The sequence below is a fragment of the Ambystoma mexicanum genome, chromosome 3q (assembly GCF_040938575.1).
Source record: "Ambystoma mexicanum isolate Mex_15411 chromosome 3q, UKY_AmexF1_1, whole genome shotgun sequence".
NCBI classification, from domain to species: domain Eukaryota; kingdom Metazoa; phylum Chordata; class Amphibia; order Caudata; family Ambystomatidae; genus Ambystoma; species Ambystoma mexicanum.
This window is the reverse complement of record NC_090926.1, coordinates 411,336,117-411,352,056: the sequence shown is the minus strand read 5'-3', so window position 1 is coordinate 411,352,056 and position 15,940 is coordinate 411,336,117.

Sequence of the window (15,940 nt, the reverse complement as noted above, 5' to 3'; positions counted from 1 at the left end):
CACTCATCGATGCTGGCTACGCAGCAGCCACCACAGTAAGACACTCTGATTTGGTTCTGTTGTCTATTACTACCCCAGAAGATGTCCAAGGATACTAATAGCAATAGAACCCTCAAAGGAGGGGGGAATTACTGGCCAGGTAATTCCCACAGTGCTACGTTAAAACCCTCACTTTGCTCTGCTTGTAACTGTCACCCCGGGTTCTATCGCTTTAATAGCGAAGCATAATGAATATCACATGTGTGCTAGTGTTCATACAGTGGATTCTGCCTCATATCGTCCTTTTTTAGCTTCCCCCATCTTAGTGTACCAGTTCCAAAACGGGAACATGATTTAATAAAGACCGGGGAAGAAAATAGTGAATTCAATTCAGATGCAAACAGGGGCTCCCTGAGACTGGTATAGTAGAAGTTGTATGTGAATTGGGTGAGCTCAGTGAAGGTGGGGAATTATGGCATTGGTGTTCCAACACCTATGTCTAAAGAAGCATTTAGGGTGCACCTAATGCCATCAGTTGAGGAAGAGATCTTGCTGGTGAGTTTGCCAAAACTTTAAAGATGCATAGAGACCTAGAGCACCCGTGATGCTAGATAACTGGAGACAGCTTTAGAAAGTCCACTCGCATTAGGCTGATCAACGATTGTATGATCTGCTGGACTGAGCAATGTTTTGGCCTTAAATGGAGCCTAAACCTATGAGATTTTATGTGCTTAAATAAACAACTGATCTTTGCCCATGGTGTGAGGTTCATGAAACCTCCATGCACTCATTGATCAATTGCTATAGTACCCTGCCCACTCTATCTGGAGGCCTATAGGTTGGAGGTTATGCTCTGGCACATGATGGAACTCATGCCACTTCTTAAGCTAACCAGATCACTTTGGCTCTCATGAGGCCTCTTAGCACCACATGACCTGCCTTGTCAAGTGTCAGAATTGCAACTTTAAATCAACACTTCTTTATATACTTACAGTCTCCTAGCGCAGCTGAGGCTGAACCCCATTTATTCAACTTGTGCACACTTTTGGGGAGTAAATGCTCTATAACTGCCAGTATCCACTCCTTTGTGTTAATGGCACTTTCTCTCTCTACCTCTTGCATGTTGTTGGGGGCTAACTACACTACAGTTTGCATTTTTTTTTGCATAGTCTCTACACGTAGCTGACACGTAACTGGTTATGTGTGATTTTACCAAAGTAAAATTCAGACTGGTAAGTTTTACAGAGGTAAAAAGATATTATTATTTATTTTTCCTCCTCCAAGGCCCCCGTTTTCCTACCCTGTTAACCCCATCTCCACCCATTTTAACCCCTTACCCCACTACTATAGATAAAAATGTTCCTGATTTTTTTACTTCAGTAAAATTTACCACTTGGAATTTTTTCTTTCGGTAAAATCACTGGATACCACTTAACTCACTCTCTGCAACGCTTGCCTGCATTATGGACTGTCTGGACTACAGCTCTCAACATACATTTCTATAGTTGCGCTCCACCTTTCTGCTCAGTTATCTCACTCTATCTCAGTGCTAAGCTCTTTCTCTGAACTCTAGCGTGCGCTTGCTGGTTCTGTTTCACTCACTGTCCTTTGGCACTCTTTTGCATGGTGTCTCTCATTTTCTGGGCTGTGCGTGATCTGGTGGAGTCTCTCTCTCTCGCACATCCCTTTGGTGTTGGCGCACCACATCACTCGCTGTTGCAGCACTTTGGCGTCTGGTCAATCACACTCTTATTCCCAGGACTTCAGCACTTCCTCATCACTTCCAGTCCCTCAGATATAGGCTCCAAGTCCAATATCACATTTTCTCAATGGTGGCCCCACTCACTGCAGGATTACTTCATTAATTTGTTGCACATGGTGTTCTCAAGTCCTTTCTGCATGATAATTCGGCTTTCCTCCTCTCACAATGTCAGCTTCACAGGAAGACTTCCATGAGGTAATGGTTCTCTATGAGTGAAGACTCTGTGGCCCCACAGAAAGGCAACACATTGTGTTTTGCTCAGGCAACAATAACTCATAGTGTCTCGGCACACTGTCCTCAACTCATCCGAGTTCAGTAGTTTTCTGAAATCCATCCTCATCTCATTCCAGCTAAGCGCGTTGTGCTGAACATCATCCTCGGATCAATTTCCTCTGCCATCTTCATATGCCTTGTCCTCGGTAAGCTGCTGAGCTGTGTAGTTGTTCAGATGATCACCTACCTAGAGTAACAACAAACACCTTACCCTGTTTGGACTCAGATTCCCCAGGGTGCACAACGACACAACATCTGACAGTTGACCGCGACATACCCAAACCCCCAAGTGAGATAGCCTTGCACCACCTGAGACAACAGCGTACTCCAGGCAATCCCCCAGAGAAGTGGGTTTTGTTGCCTGCCTTCCCCATTATGGAATTGTGTTCTATAGTCCTGTGCTCTTCTCTTCTAACTTGGTAACCCTGTAGTAATGAGATGAGTAGCTAGTAAAACCGTGCCACTAGATGCTATCCATGCCCACACACATCTGGCTCCCACTGTACCTTGATAGTTCCCCCTCTGTGGATACAGAGGTTTCCAGGTAATAACAGCATGGCCAAGTAACATCACCATCCAATTTTGGTACGGTACGAAATGAGTGACTTCCGTCACAAAGGCCACTCAAGTGGGCTAGCCTCAGTCCAATATTATGATTCAGGATTTAGCTATGAAAAGCCTTGTTGTTTTAGTCATGCATTCAGGGGTGCACTGGCCAATAGAGAACTCTGTAGGCCTCTTCACCCTGGGCTCCTTTTGTGTGATAACCTATTTTATTTCCACATTTTCTCATTGGAAAAGGGCTGGGTTTGCTGAAAATGTGTAATATGGGACCACTTTGAAAATAATGTCTTGGGAATGTGTTGGTTCCAAGTCCACCCCTTCATGCAGTTTACAATGTTCAAGCAGAAGAAGAGCGTTAGACACAAGGATCACAGTCGATGCAATGATTACAGTACATCATGCAGAATGTCCATACACATAAAAGAGCAGTATTCATTCTGTAGACTTTCTTAGCTAATGTGTGTACTGTTCTTACTTATCTAGTTTTAAAGCATGTTTTACTCATTCTTGCAGGTCTTCCGGACAAGCTGTGATGAGACCAGAAGGGGTGGTGCTGAGGCAACAAGCCTGATGTGACCCAGCAATGGAGATGGAGATGGAGGTAAGTTGCTACTTGTATCTGGAACGGAGAGCAAGTGTGTGAATATCAAGCATATTGTTTTTAACAGATTATTGTTTTAAGCTGGCCCCCAAAGTTTTAGCATTTCTAGAAGTGTTCAAGATCTGATGGGAAATTCTCGTTAAACTACACAAAGTCAGTGACCACATGGGAGTTGTGGTTTTTCCTCCATATTTCTACTGCTATGTTTTAGTGCCACACCTGTAGGGTAACCTTCCAACAACCAGACCAAGAAATACCAGCCCTCTACAGAAAAAGGCTAGGTGCACCCGTTTGTGTGACGAACAAGCGCTTTATTTGTATACAAAAAGGAAATGGCAACAGGGTATTATAAGTCTGCTGCCTCAGAGCATGCGCTCTTCTCCAAAACAAATGGCACATTATAACTGTGGAAATCATCATCACTGACGTACACAATATAGAGTGTTCACCCCCAACAATCACCGGCTGCTGCCTATATACACACTACTGCAAACGTATAGACTCCCAATTCATTGGCCATGTCTTCCCTGATTCCAACTTCTTCACACATGGGTGTTGATTTCTTCACCTTGGGTCGCTGCAAATTGATTGGTTAGGTTTCTGAAATTACTACCCTGACCTGAGGTCTAATCATGTGATGTGCACCAGGCCGTCAACATGAGCTCAGTGGATAACTTCGAGGTCAGTCTGGCCCTTACAAATAAAGCAACTCTTTTCCCATCCCAGACACACAGGCGCCCCCATCATGCCTCCCCTCCACAATTTCATAAGAGTAAGCATCACCCTTTGCTCTCTCTGGTACAAATCACGGGACTCGTTGTCCTCTGTTCTCCCCTTATCAGCTACTCCTGTGGAGGGGCAGGTCTTGGTTTCCCGCAGTCTAATTTGTGAAGGATTTCGGCGTTTTACTTATGGGCACCTGGTAGTTCAAATGGGGTGATCATTAACCTGCGGCGCGCTGGTGTCCTAAATCTCAACTAATGTTTTGGCAACTCAGGACCTCTGCCCTGGCTCCCATGGGTTTATCCTTCATGACTGAAAGCAGCCCTACTTATATTTGGCCGCTCACATTCGTGCCTCATTTTGCAAGGTTATAGCTGGACACATTTGTGTGTGTACGCATATGTTCACTACCTTGCCCGGGGGTGGGGATGAAATATTCGAACAAGAGGCCTCATTGTTCTGTGTTGACAACACAGCCTGCAAGGTTTCAGGCCTACCCTCGAATACAGTGTTGGTTCATGTTATGTGTGTTGTGCGCATGCAGTGTTTTCTGCCTAGTACTCTATAAAGTTTATTAGTTTTCCTTAAATCAACGTGTCGCTACAATAAGCATGCCCCGCGTCATTCACTTCTACCCACAATATTCCCCCCTCCCTTGTACCCTCTCCTGTATATTGTATATTTCCTGCATTTTAATATATTTTCTGCACTTTGAATCATTTATGAGGGGCTTGGATCTGAACGTGCAACCCAACATTCCCCCTTTAGTTAATTCTCCATTTACTAACCCCTCTCTCTCTCTCTTCCTATCTGTTTCATCTTTAGAGATCCACCGTACATATGTGATGTAAGATTTCCCCATCTCGGTCATATTTCTCTTCAGTAAATGTGCGTTAAATACGAACTCCATCACCCGCTATATCAACCCAATATTTTCACCACTGCTACAAGCCAGGTTGGTGCCCACAAGAACAATGTATCGAATTAATCTACATCCTGCACCCCTGCTTTACTTTCCATATCAGTCTTCAAGTTGTGCAGGGCCCCTGTAATATGTGTCAGAAACCAGTTTTCTGCATCATTTGGGGGAGACTCATGTACAGCAAGATTGGCCAACTGTGTTACATACACCACCCTCCATCACTGTCAGAAGATTTGATAATGATATGATAGGTTATTTATAACGCGCTTAAAACCCAGAGGTTTCTAAGCGCGGACGCGGGGATCGAACCTGTGTAGCTCAGTGTTGTCTTGCTTCCAAGGCAAGCACGTTGCCGCTGAGCTATACCCCCGAGACCAAAATGTACCGGTTCTGGAGCCTAATTAATCAGATCACCCTCAATTCACTCTTGATGTCATTGAGGCCTTGTTCAGTATCATTTGCCAGCTGGCTGGATCATCTCCCACCTCACAATCTGCAACCATTTTGCAATCACTGCATCCTGAACCCCTGGCATCAGAAGGGAGGTGAAGACCACCATCGTCTTGGTGTACAGGCAGTACTTGTCTGGTATTGCTTTTAACAGTTTTGATGTATCTTCAGACAAATAATTCGATATTGTATCTTCAGTGAGCGCTTCTTCCTCTCCTCCCATGGGGTTTGGGTCAGAATTGGCCATGTTGCAGTATACCAGTTGGATGCAATTGGTAAATGATCTCCAGGCACCACAAGAATAGGTTGTTAATGTGTAGGTGCCTTGCCAGGATGGTGGGAGGTGCAGGTATGCTTGCTGACCCCATACCCAATATAGATCCATAAGTGCCACCATTCCTTTAGCAAGATCTGGAATGAACAGTGGTTTGTTGAATTTAATGTTACTCCCAATGATTACTGTCCCATGTCCTCTAAAAACAAAACTCATATTGTTCAGTAGCTTGAACTTTTGCTGTAACTTCTCATGTCTTAATCCATGTTAAATTTGACACATGTCTGGCCCGTACTGTAAAACAGTTCTTATTGATATTCCATATTGCTTCTTCTCCAAATCCTGCCAACACCCCTGTTGCGCAGCTCACCACTGCCTTTTTCCATCGGTTTCACACACCCAGCACTCCTTCCAATTTCAACGTGGGTCCTGGTTTGGATTGAGGAGCATTGTCACCTTTGGCACATGTATCTTCATTGTGGTCCATTATTACAACTTGTACGTTGTGCCCCAGGAACAAACTGTGAACCCAACACAGTGCCAGATGAACCAAACATTGGGCTTCCAAGGATGGCATCTCCTGGGGTACTAACATTTTGGGTGCCCCTGGCATGTGGGGGATGACGGAACAGACATTACATCTCCCATTATGCCTCTGTTTACCCACTGAGCAGATGTGACTGTACCACACATTGCTAAATTCCAGATGGTGCACATCAGACATTGTATCAAAAACAACTATTTTATATTGAGAATATTCAATTTCTTTGTCTAACCCTCTTTTAAACCAACATTTCAAATGCCATAATATTGTGTTCTGTATACACATTCTCTTAATATTTAATACAGTAGTTATAACATCATGAGTAGGCATTGTAGAATCAAAAAATTCCCTATTTTGACATCGCCCTATACTATACCTCAAATATGCCCTAACCATATAAATTCCTTTGACAAATACACGTATAACACAAATAGAAACCCATAGCAAACCCATAGCAAAGATAAAAAAGGAACCGAACCTAATACAGTGAAACCTGTAAAACAACTTGTGTGTGCTGGAAGAAGGAGTCATGAACTGTGTAACACCAATAGGAAAAGTCATCGTTGTCAACATAAAAATAATAGCACAACAAAAACAATGTATTTATTTTACAACATAGAAACACACAGATATCGAATAGTATCTTGGATAAACAGATGTAGGCAACCTACCTCAACAGTGAACAAAGAACCATTAATTCTTTTTTTCTTATTCATACAGTAATTAACAAAAAACATTCAGAGAATATACTCATAGAAGGAGGTGATATATGGGGCGCTTTCCTAACATCGAAAAGATGCAACCAACACTGCAGCTTCTTCACCTTGACCGCAAATGGAGTGGCATACACTACTATGTAAGGTCCATTATGCCGCAGCGTACTCCACCTCCAGACAAAGTTCTGCACATAAATAATGTACCCTGGCTGCAGCTGAAGTGGTGGCGAGCTCGCAGAGTCAGACGCAGCACTGTGTTCCTCTTCTGCTCATCATGGTGCTATCTTTTGAGAAAGATGTTTGATTTCTTTTGTCAATGCAGTGAAATATAATTTAAACCCATTTCTTAGAATTGATGCAGCCCTGTATGCATCTGATGCAGTCTGCACAAGTATTAACGGTCTGTGCATACATCTCCCCATCATGATCTCATAGGTTGCGAGGTGATGATCCTTGCAGGGCTGAGTCCTTAAACTGAAAAGGGCCTAAGGCAATCAACCCAATTATTTTTAAGCATGGCACATCATTTTGAGAACCTTAAAAAGACTGTTGATCCTCTTGACAATGCCATTGGCCTGGGGTGGTAAATGGACCACATCTTGTGTTTTATTCCTAAAAGAGCTGCAATTTCTTTAAACAGCTCACTGAAGAACTGGGTGCCATTATCACTTTTAAGATTGTTGCACACTTCCCATTGTGCAAATACTTCTTTTACCAAAAACGTGGCTGCCAATTTGGCATCAGGATGTGCACATGCCAATGAGAGAAGGGGCATACCACAACTATGAGATAACAAAAGGTGTTGCACCATTCGCCCATATCAGCAAAATAGATATGGAGGTCTCAAAATGGATCATGTGCCCGGCAGCATCCTCAATTTATTCCTCATGTTATATGTCTGACTGACTTTACAATTTGATGTCAACAAATTTAAAAGTTTCTGTATGTTTGGCATGTACCAGTCCTCCTGTATATCTGCAGTGATGTTCTGTTTCAAAACATGCAAGGGGGAAGTGCAACTGGTCAAATGCTACTAAAGCTAACTCCTGGGGCATCACTACTTTCCCTGCACTAACCTGCCTCCAAACTAGGTCAGTAGGAGACTGTGCACACCCTCTCCTATGCCACAGTAACTTCTCACTCTGCGGCACTTGGGCCTGCATTTCTTTAACTTAAGTAATGAGTAGTGTTGTATATGGAACTTGTATCTGCAACTGTATGTTGATAAGTGCTGGATGTTCAGGGAGGGATATCTGGCACTGGCAAATATTCAGCTAATTGTGCAGCTGTGTCTGGTGCTTCATTACCAAGAGAAACAAGGTCCTTGTTGTTACTATGGGTGGCACACTTGACAAACGCAGCAAGTGTAGGCTTCGAGAAAGCATGGACCAATCTGTCTAAGAGGGCTGTATGCTGTACTGGAGACCCATCGGCTCTGTGAAACCCTCATCTCATCCACCTCGATAATCCTGAGTGCACAGTTGTTGTCACATATGCAGAGTCTGAATATATTGTTACTCAACATCCCTTTATTGCATCTTGTGCCTCAATGAGAGCAATGAGTTCCCCTGACTGGGCAGAATAATACACTGGTAGTCTCGGGTGGAGGAAAATGTCATACTCATCAACTAACTGGACCGTTGCTGTCCCAGTATGTCGCTGGCCTGTCTCCTGGTCAATAGTTGATGACCCATCAACAAAATATATCTCTCTGTCATCCAAAGTGTAGTCTTGTGCTTTAGGTATGTTATAATCTGGACCTTCGTACATGGCACCATTATGTTATGCTATTTGGCATTTATATAGTGTCCTATATATCATTGGTATGATTTCAAAGTGCTTGTAGGTTGAACATCCTTGGGGACCATAGTGCAGGTCAGTTGAGAAAGTAGGGTAGAATACAGTGCTTGGGTTTACTCAATATGTGTGCAGGCAGTATGATTTGTGTGATGGTGGCAGCATCCTAACACTAGGTGTGGTGGTAGTGAGAGATCAGTCAAATGTGTGCAGTCAGTTGGTGGGTCTCTGAGACTGCATTCTGGTGGCATTAGGCCTGTGTACGAAGTTTATGTATGTAGCTAGGCCGATTTTCTCGTGGGGGTATAGCTGCGGTCTAGGAGGTTGTTGAGGTGCTCATGGAGAATTGTTTGTATGTGTGCAGCTAGGCCAAAATTGATTGAGGGGTATAGCTGTATTCTATTGCTTGTTGGTGTAAAGTGGAGAATGAGCATAGTGGTAGGCGAGGTGAGTGTCTGGAGTGGATTGTGTACTCTATGGAGCCCACTGTTCCTGGTTACTTTCTGGGTCAGGATGAGCTGGCCGTGATCGTTCTCATGTTTTGTGGTAGAGATACTCAGAGGTAGAGTCCCAGGTTGGACTCGAGTAGGTTATGATTTGCACGATCAGAGTGTCATTATTCTCAGGGTCAGCATTATGTGCCGGAGAGCCCATTTTCATTGAACTCATGATTCTATAATAAGGGTGAGTTTCGGCGGGCTTAGTCATGGTTTACGGAAAAATCTAGGTGTTTAGAGATTTACGGAGGCCATGTAGTCATGGGTGTGTCAAATGTGAGGAGGGAGTAAGTTCCACAGAGTAGGAGCCAGGGATGTGTACGTAGACCCTCCAATCCTGGTTGAATTGGAGGCTGGAATCACTAGTCAGAGGGCAGTGCTTGACCTTAGGGTGTGTAATGGGTGGTAGGGTGTAGGCATCTCTTGTAGTTATGCTGGGCCAGTTTTGTGCACTGCTCGGTGGGTAATGCACAGTCATGGACATTGCCTGACTCAGTAATGGGTTCTGTCAGAAAGGTTGCAGGATTTACTGCCTTGCAATGAACAATATGAATGGATGGGCTTGAAAGAATAACTTCATACTCCAAAGCCCTCTCTGTTGTCAACGTAAATTTGGATCCCTCAGTTATCGCAAACACTGCATGTTCCATGTACAGAGTTACTGAGCACACCATTGTAGTAGTGTCTGACTTCGCAATAGCAAAAGCAGTAGCAGAAAATACTTGTTCACAGGGAAACTGTCCTTGAATAACGGAATCTAGCATATCGTTATAATACGCAAGAGGTTTATGGCCCAAAGAGCTATGTTGTTGAAAAACTACGGTCATCATTTGGCCATCACATTGTGAAAAGAGATAGAACTCTTTAGTATAGTCAGGGGTTGCTAGTACAAGGGTAGTGGAGATTACATCTTTTAACTCATGGAAACTATTGAGCATTTCATCAGTCCAAATAATGGTACTTTTCATTTGTTGGGCCTCTTTGAGGGCTTGCAGCAATAGTTGAGTGTATGATTAATAGTCAAAGATCCATGCTCTGTAATAGTTGCACAACCCCATGAATCTTTACATGTCCTTAACCGTTACTGGCTGGGGTGTGCTCTGCACCGATGCGGCACATTCTGGAGTAACTCTCTTGCCACTTACTGAAATCGATTGACCTAAATACAACACTTATTGCTGGCAGTACTGCAACTTTTCTCTATCCACCGTACACCCTTTATCAGCCAACAACTGTAGTCATGTGATGGAACCTTCCCTGCACTGTTTCTCTGTAGTGCTACACACTAACAGATCAACCACATACTGAATAATGGTAGTTGGAACTTGGATGTTATCTAAATCTTCATGCAGAACCCTGTTGAAGATACTGGGGGACTCACAGCACCCCTGTGGGAGCCTAGTATGTTGGAACAGCCTCCCGGCAAACATAATCACATCTGGGTGTAATGGGGTCAAGAAAAAGTTTTTTTTAGATCGATAAGAGTGAAGTGTGTGGCCACTGTTGGTATGTTACACAATATCATGGAAGGATTAGGAACAACAGGAAACTCTGTCTGAACCACATTGTTGAGGGGACGAAGATCCTGAATCATTCTCCAACTTGCCCCCTTCACTTTTGCCGAAACGTGGTCTAATGATGTCAATTTAAATTTACTGTTTATGTCACTAACTTTTGACACGCACACGTAGGCAGACCTGTCAACAAATCATAGGACATAGAACAATTTTACTCCTGCCAACTCTTTTTAGAACAACTTGTGCAGTGGCCCAATATAAGCCATAAATAAGAATATTGGCTGGGATCTAGGCCACCATACAGTTGGCAATTTGTTGTCCAGTTTCTTTTAGAATTCTCTTTTGTCTACTTTGTTCAAAAGTTTGAAGAAAAACCTATATTTAGGTTTTTGTGTTTGGTGACTCTTGACTATTAACCTTCCAACCATCGTACAAATGCATTTATATGTTTGTTTTGTTTCTTTATGTTTAGTTGTTTATGTATTATTTACACAACTATTTCTTTGTTAAATAAATATTTTTTACGGTTTTTCAATCATCAGACTACCCTGTTTGCTTTCAGAGTCTGCTACAGCCTAAAAAGTTGAGTGATACCCTTGTGGTACACCCTGACAAATAACTTGTTACTCGAACTAATTATTAATTAAACCCACAGCAGTGCGGACCCTCTTGTTTTAGTCTAGTTCTTAATCCCTTTCCTCACTGCTTATGGGATAATTCCCCCCTTTTCTTTGTGTTAGCGGGTTTGGTAGAAAACAACAATGGGGACCATACCACTCTGTCCCCTACTTTAATGGGTAATTCTTGTGTACACAGAACCGATTGTACTGCCCCAGAGAAGCCCTGCATGTCCATTACCTCACTTGGCAAAGAGAATCCTCCCTCACTAATATGCAACTTCATTGCACCTGAATCCCTAATGAATGGTTATTGCCTATCACCATGCCCACCAAGGGTTCCTCTTCTGGTTTGGCAGTGACTGATAGAACTGGGCATGCAAAGGCTCTCTGTGGGCTATCCTAGTCTGGGTACGTGTTTGTTCCTGGAAAAACAAATGGGTTCCCTCCAATAACTATGGCCCCTTGATAATGTGTCACTGTGCCGTTGGGTACTGTGTTACTAATCTGCACTGGAAGGCCCTGATGCTGTCCTGGATGTAACGTGTATGTTGGTGTGCCACCAGAGCCTGGAGCTGGTAGCTGCAGAAACAACGGCAGGGGAGCAGGTGGGGCTGTGGGCAGTGATGCACCATAAGGAACTGCCAAAGGTGCTTATAAATAAGGATGGGGGTGTGGGACTGGGCCTCCCTGAGGGTATGGGTACACCTGCTGCTGCAGGTATGCAACTACTTGTCTTCTTGTCCCAAACATCCAACACTGTTCCGCTCCTCTTCCCCGTGGCCCCATTACTCTGAACCCACCACATCCTCTCCTGTCCCCTGAGAACACCCCATTTTCCACACTGGACCCCCCCCCAGGCAGCCCTCCTTGGTACTGGGACTGCTTCTTGCCATTCAAATTGTAACTCACCTCCCCATACATATGCCGCCCGCAGGTCTGCCTGTACTACTCTGGGCTCTTCCGTGTCATCCGTCTGTTCCGCTATTACTGCTTCTTCCAATGCAACTTCATGAATTTTTTCTAGACCAATTTGGTTTCTTCTATTTGCACTCTCTGAGCCATTTCTTTCTCCTTCTCTTTTAACTGTTTACAATGGTGTACAATAATAGACAGAATTTCCGTCCACCCCTTTCCTTTTATCCTCACTATCTTCTCAAGAGACTTTTGTGCTTCTTTCAGAAGTCCCCTCTTCACTACAAAATAAAATAATGGAATTGCTCGGTCCCAAGAATCTCCCATCTCTGCCCCCACATTTCCTGTATGTGCAAAATATACTGAGCAGGGTCTTATCATCCGGCATTGTCGCTGCATTACTGATTGATGTTTGGGCATATCTGGAGATGTATACCACAGTCCTGCCCATAGGTGGGGGCTAATTTCATTGAAATCTGCCCTGTCACGTCTATCATCCCCTAACTTCCTGACCTATATGTTGTCTGCCTGATCACTCAATATTGCAACAAACTTTTCAAATCTCCCACAGCCAAGGTAGTACAAGTGGTCTTCTTCTCAAAGGCATGTATCCACTTACCTGCTCCAGCGATAAGAGACAGGAATACCGTTTTCAGATTATTTGTAGCCATGTGGGCCGATGGTATGTATTTGGCTTTTCCCAGTCCCTTATGCAATAAGGGAAACTGCACTCCCACTGTCTTGACCACTTTTTTCCTCCCCATATGCCCTCTTTACACCACTGCCATACGCCTGTACCTATTCCTAAATTTAGGCCCCCATGAACTCTCAACCCACGGCGATGTTATGGCAGATGTTCCTCCTCTTCTAACTCATCCACGGTACCCCACTCCTCATCCTCTGCTCATGCGCGTTCATATTCATCATCAGATCATACCGTTCCATAATCCAAACTATTTCTCTGCCTTCTTCTCTCCTCCATCTCTTTCTCTATGTGCACATCCTTAATGGCAGTACTGTCTATTCAAAACAATGTCTCCCACTCTCCATTCGTCAGTCTCTACAGGTGGTTGTTGCCCGTCTCTCCTATCTAACTTCAACCACGCTATCTTTACGTTTGCCTTTCGCTTTTTATTTTTATTTTTTCAGTTGGTCCAAGACTGATGAGCTGGAAGCTGCTTATCACTTTTATTGATTAAAGTCACAGGGTCAATGCCGCGAGCAAGAGCACAAGCCCTGGGTGACATACCACACTCCTCCTTTTCCATAAGGAACTAACAAAAGACAAGCATCACTGGACATCAAAACGAATTACATCAAGAACAGCAAATCTTGTGATCATGGGTGCGAACAACAATCACATACATTTATGCTCTGCAAGTTACACACATACAACATACATATTTGAGGGTGACAGTCAGGGTTGGTGGCACGTTGGGTGTTTCACCACATAATAACGGACCCTTTATCGACCTGGGTGTGTGAAATTTAAAGCCACTGAATGACACCAGTGTTAGCTCCTGGCACCGAATAAAGCATACCAACAATGTGCAGGAGCACAGCTGTACATTACATTTGAACTAGGACCACTTTAAGCATACACCTGACATGCAGGTGCATAACATTACAAATGCATCCTACTGAGTCCACTTTAATCACTTGTGGAGTTGCCTTTCTCAACGCTTCTTCTAACTCCTTCTGTTGTTTCCTGTCTGTTTCTTCTTGCATTCTAGCTCTCGCGGCTGCAGACGCTATAGGTTTGGGGAGGTTGTGATACTGGGCCAATGTGGCTGTAAAGGGGAGCTGTAGTGGGCAAAGGGATCTAAGTGGGATTTGTGTATCCTGACGCAGCACGTGGTGGTAGCATCCTAGCAGTGGAGATTGGTCTGCTTCTGTGGGGGACACTGGGGTAGGAGGTACTAGAGCACTCATTGCGGTAGGTATGGTGGTAGGGACACAGGTTGTGGGTGGCCCATTCACTGTTTTAGGAGGATCGATAGGGACATCTTCTAAATCTTCCACCATTTTTGACAATTCTAACACTTCCTTTCTGTTTTTCAGCTTTTTCCCCCTGTGCCTAGCTGCCAAAGAAGTATACATATGACTCAAAATATCTTTATTGTTTGTTCCCTGTTCTGGCCATGGCTTATAAATCCCTCCTTTAGCCTCTGCTAGCCTTTCTTTGTGATATTTAAGAATGTTTTCTCAGTACAACGGAAAAGCTTTACACATAAACTCCAACAGGGTTGCTGGCTCTACTTTAGCCACCCCTCTATCTCTGTTACACAATATTTCTACTAAACACACTCTGAACCAGTTCTCACTGGTTACTGCATGCCACCCTGCAGCCAATGCCCCAACCCTCCCCTCACTCACAACCTCCCACACTGCTCTCACACACATCCTCACACCACTCGCAAATCTCCTCTCACACAACAGAATCAGGCCCTCCCTTGGCCTCTCCTCATCACAGTAAAGTGAACCACAATAAAATCCCAATAAAGAACGACTTTTTCGTTCCAACACCTCTATATATCAAGTGAGGGGATTCCAGGTCCAGGTGCACAAGGGGCCTCTACCACAACTACTTCCTGTTCTCACACCCTTCTTCTACCGGGGGAGAAATCTCAGGTCCACTAAATATACAGAGCCTCTATCCATACATTTTTGTCTCCATTACACAGCGCTGTCTTCTTCCCTAGTAAAATAGGAAAGGGTCCTGTTACAGCAAAGCCCTCTCAATTATACTCTGACAAATCTGTATACATCCCACGTGGTCATCCACACCTTCAACTCAATGCTCGCTCACTGTGCTCACACCCTTCCTCACACCCTTAAACACTCTCACTCCCCTCCCTTACCCCACTTGTTTTTCTCTGCAAAAGGTGCACTTACATCTACATTCTCTCCCGAAATCCTCTTTCACAGGATCTCATCAACAGCCTGCACAATCTTGGGACAGTGCCTCGCTCCAAAGAACAGACAGGAATTCTTATAACACAGCTTATTTAAATCTCTCCAAGGTGCGCACACTGTGAAAACAAAGTGAAAATATGGAGGCTGAGTACACCAAAAGGAAATACACCGAACACAGGTTATAAAGGAACATACGAAGATCTTTAATTTATATTGAACAGTTTCAAAGGACAAAACAAATCAGATAGCTATCGGCCCTCAGTACAACACAACAAACTCCAGCATGGTTCGGTGTGCTCAGCGAGTGGGACTGCACATTAGAATTAGTCGCACTTTTATACCATTTGCGAACATGATGTCCAACCCTACTGCGGGTTAATATTCCTCTAATACATTACTGATCTAGGGTTCATGTCAAGTTCACACATCTATATGCTTAGGGTTTGCCTTTAATGCATTCGCCAACAAGTCTACACGGTAACAGTGTATTTTAGGATTCCTCATAGAGTCTTCTCAAACATTAATACAATGTAGTTAAACAAGTGTTCTCAGTTCAGTATTTGGATACATTGTTCTTAACATATGCTCGCGGATTAGTTTCATTGGCACGAGTAATCCTTTACACACAGGTCAGCGAAGGACAAGGTCTCAGTTCACAACCCCAACAAGTGGCATGCAGGCAAGTTACATATTAGTTGTACGCAGAGGTCAAGACGGCCATGTTGTATTTTCGGAATGACATTGTCCACCATTTTAACTCACAGGGTGACTTTGCAGAGAGAACCTAAAATGGCGGATTGACCTAAAATGGTGGCTTACATTGATTCTAAGGTTAGGACCTTGCAACAAGGATTTCTTCGCAAGTGGCTTACA